The sequence below is a fragment of the Neolamprologus multifasciatus genome, chromosome 18 (assembly GCF_963576455.1).
Source record: "Neolamprologus multifasciatus chromosome 18, fNeoMul1.2, whole genome shotgun sequence".
NCBI classification, from domain to species: domain Eukaryota; kingdom Metazoa; phylum Chordata; class Actinopteri; order Cichliformes; family Cichlidae; genus Neolamprologus; species Neolamprologus multifasciatus.
This window is the reverse complement of record NC_140456.1, coordinates 27,130,054-27,134,251: the sequence shown is the minus strand read 5'-3', so window position 1 is coordinate 27,134,251 and position 4,198 is coordinate 27,130,054. Positions and strand designations below refer to the sequence as shown.

Sequence of the window (4,198 nt, the reverse complement as noted above, 5' to 3'; positions counted from 1 at the left end):
GAGTCTACTCAAAGTACTTGTTTGGTCTACAGTAGGGATGCACCGATACCGATACTGTAAAATGTGTGTGTACTCATACTCGTAAAAGTTAACCGATACCATGAACCGATACCAACTTATTTCATTAATCAGAGGGTGGCTTGTCATTTCTGTTGTAGTTTTTTAGATTGGCCACCAGGGGGACATCCCGCGCTAAACAGGCACAGGGTTAGACGAGTCAGACTGGCAGCTCCAGATAAAAAAAGAGAAACTGGAGGCTGCTGTAGCTAGGCTAAACAAAATGTCAGCAGTGTGGACCGGAACAGCCAACTTTAACTCAGGTTTTGGAAAAGCGAAGAAAAATGTCAAGAGAAAATCCACTGGCAGTTAAAATAACAGAGGCTCTGACTCATTTTATTGCTCTGGATGACCAGCCAATGCCGGTCGTGGAAAACATAGGATTGCACCATCTTCTCAGCTGCGATATGAAATATAATAAATAAACAGAAGTGTTTATTTATTATTCTGAAAGCTCGGGACAGTGCCAATAGTTCAGTGATATTTTGTTAAATTACAATGTGGAGACTCTGCAATAATTTAACAGAAGTGCTTATTTTTCACTTGAAATTTTTTTGTGGTCATTTTTATTAAGATTTTATTTTTTATCGGCAGAGAATAAAATAAAACCTGTCTTCCAATTCATTGCATTTGTGTGTGTGTGTGTGTGTGTGTGTGGTAGAAGTATCGGTTTCTGTACTCTGTATCGGCAAGTACTCAGATCCAAGTATCGGTATCGTATCGGTTTGAAAAAATTGGTATCGTTGCGTCCCTAGTCTACAGTGATGTGAAATGGAAATAAATACATATATTTTTAAGTGAGCTTTAGTATTTGAGATGACTGATCCACCACTGATAATTTAAATACATTTTTTATACATAGATATCATAATAAAGTAATATATATAATTTAGAAATTATATTTGTAATTATATAATAATTATATGTGAAAAGTCAAATGAGACTTTGATGAGAATGTTAGTGTATGATACTAGTCAGTGAGACTAGTATCATACACTAACATTAACAAGCTTTTTAGCTTGCTAAAGTTCAAATGACTCTTGGCTAAAGGGACTGAGCTCATGGCCTTGAGCCTCAGATACATCAAACACAATTTTCTCAGCAAAAGTAAAATAAAAAGTAAGAAATAAAGTTTTGTCCTCTACTTCTGTCAAACAATGCTATTCACCATTTCTGTAGCTGCTATTGTCATGATTACTCTGTGACAGGAGTAGCGCATTTGTCATGGCACAGTGGCCCATGGAAATGGGATGGACTCAAGTGCAGTTTCAAACCCGGAGGCCAGAGGTGCGGTGTAACGAAAAGAGTCTTTATTTACAATGCCCAGAGGCTAACAGAAATTTCAAACTAGAATTAAGGAACATAAACTAGACGTCTGAGGCGAGAGAAAATACTATGACTATGACTAGATGGCAGGGATAACTGGGTGCAGGGACTGGGCAGGGGAAACTGTGGCTGGCCAGGGCACTGAAACAGAGGAGAGAGCAGTCAGGGGAATCCCACAGAGAGCTGCGAGTGAATCTGAGAATAATACACTGAGCGGTCTTACAAGCTTGCAGGTGGGGGTTGCGTGGAGGAGGGAGGCAGGAGAGGTCCAGGTGGGTGCTGCGTGCAATGCAGGGAGGCAGGCGAAAAAAGGGAGAGATTACGGCTGCAAACTTGTATCCAGGAGAGCTTGGTAGGTGGGTTTCAGATGCTGACGAGAAAAACAGAGGAAATAAGATTAATATACACGATGAGTCACCAAGGAACAGACGTGAGGCCGAGAACTGACTAAAGTTGGCAGATAATCTGGCGAAGACCAGTTGAGTGCGCAGGTCATAAATACTGCCGGTATGATTGCCATCAGGTGAGGAACAACAAAGACTCCACCCAGTGGGGAGGAGCCGATGCTGTGGAAAACCACCCAGACCATGACAGCGTTGTAGCCTAGACCAGCGGTCCCCAACCCCCGGACCGGTACCGGTCCGTGAGTCGTTTGGTACCGGGCCGCGAGAGTTGAGGCTCAGGTGTGAAATGTATGGTTTTCAGGGTTTTTATCGGTTTTCAGCGTTATTTTGTTATCGTTTTTATCGTTAACACAGTTTTCCTGGGTCTTTTCACGTGTGTTATGAATAAATCTTCTTTTTTTCGGTACCGGTACTAGTTTTATTTTGTTGTATTTATCCACGACACCTTAAAGGCCGGTCCGTGAAAATATTGTCGGACATAAACCGGTCCGTGGCACAAAAAAGGTTGGGGACCGCTGGCCTAGACTGTCTAGTTTTACAGCCGCTCACTTAAAGCCTTCTTGGTCTTCGCAGGCTTCGACTGACGAAGCCTATGTAGGCAGTGTCCTTTGAAGGAAGAATTCCCTGACTTTAGACACACCAACTATAATACAATTTTTAATGATTTTTTGTTGTTGTTGTTTTTAAGTGAGCTTCCTCTTTGATGTTACAGTACATTACCAATGGGTCTTGCCAACCAAACTAACCACACAGCACTCTGGAAACTCTGCTGCTGTACCCTCTCATCTAAATCTGGTGAAAACAAAAACCAACCAAAGAAAAATGACAAAACATGAGGCTTCATAGTGGTAATCCACAAACCACTAAGTGGTTGACATCACAGTGGACATCTGCCTTTTATGTAGTCTGTGGGATGCACAGAAGCAAAGAATACAAGCATGATTGGCACATGACTATAAAAAATTCAGCATATTAAAAAACGAAAGAAAGAAAGAAAAAGAGGGAGTTCTCTGCAGGTGTACCTGAAGGAGCTGAAGTGGTGTAATGATAATGGATTATCAAGTGATGTTTGTACTCTCACCGATGGTTGAATGAACTAAATTAAGTATTGATTTCCCTGGAGCCCAACAAATGTACACGTGTGAACAAGAAGACGTTGATAGCAGTAGCTTCTTTTAAGGTTAGCTTTCCTTTCCATTTCCCCTCATTTCGCTGATACTTTACTGCTGAACTGAGTTGAAGCTGTGGAGGCCAGCTATTTGAAAGCCAACAAAAACATTTGTGTTGTTATGTCCCTATAATCACTTTACTGACTTGAAAAAAAACTCATCAATCTCCTTGTGATTTGAGAAGCTGGAGAGTAAAAATAATCTGGCCCAACAACCAAGTCTGGTTTAATTTGGCCTTGATCTCATGTGACGAACACGTGAAATCTGATCAGGAGCTCAAGGCAAACCCCGACTAGTATGGTTTTAAATCTACAGTATGGCATCAAAGGGTACAGAGCACACAATCGGTGGGTCAATTGCAGCACTTACTCAAGATCCAATCATCTTCTGCCTCAGATGCCGGATCCTGCAGCTTCATGTGTGCATTTGATAGAAGCCCCAATAACAACAAATGGGAATTGGGAACCATAATAGATGCTTTCAATATGTGGACAGCAGGATCCACCCTTACAATTTTTGTGTAATATAGGACCGGCCGCACTGACATACAAACTGAGTACAACCTCATAAAATCTATGGTTAAGTCCCACGACTGTACGACGCTGAAATAACGAGCACGTTAAACAGCGTTTTCATATCCGCTCCCGGGGAGACTTAGAGCTCATCTCCTCAGCCTCCGGTGCTGAATAACTAAAAAGGGCATCACAGTGAAGAAGGAATGTCTCTGTCTAACTCTCCAACATTTATTATATAGGTGTTTTTAAAAAAAATCCTGTCCTTGGGTGCTCATGACAATCCCTGTTGTGCTCCTATAATTAGGGACAAATGCAATTGCATGGCAGGATGCTATAAACGAACCAAACTTCAGTGAGGAGAACAACTGAGATAATACATCCACAGTACGAGGTTAGTCGTTAATTTACTGCTGCATGTGCTGGGCTGAAGTTACATCGTAAGGTTTTAAAAACTGAGCTTCAAAACGTGCTGCCGATGAATAGTGGTAATAAAAACTGAGAGCTGGACAGCGGAGTAGTTTGGAAGCATTGATGAATTAAAGACCGGATAGACTTAAGTCTGTTGATTTTGACCAACTTATGCTCACAGAAAGAAAATTTAAAGTGCAAACTCTATGCAACACATCCAATGTGCAATGCTTTTTGTGTGGTAATATATATTTAATACTATATAATAATATAATTACTGGCTGAATGCTTGTTTGGCATGTTAATAGGGTTAGCCATG

General features: G+C 41.1%; 1 long non-coding RNA gene across 1 annotated transcript; it reads right to left on the bottom strand.

Annotated features, from left to right (window-relative positions):
* Positions 1-1,064: 1,064 nt before the first annotated feature.
* LOC146498169 (uncharacterized) lies at positions 1,065-3,976 on the bottom strand. The gene is made up of 3 exons (XR_014870575.1): positions 1,832-3,976; positions 1,607-1,753; positions 1,065-1,524 (listed from the first exon to the last, which is right to left on the bottom strand). It is a non-coding gene; the product is annotated as an uncharacterized LOC146498169 (long non-coding RNA).
* Between the last annotated feature and the right edge of the window lie 222 nt (positions 3,977-4,198).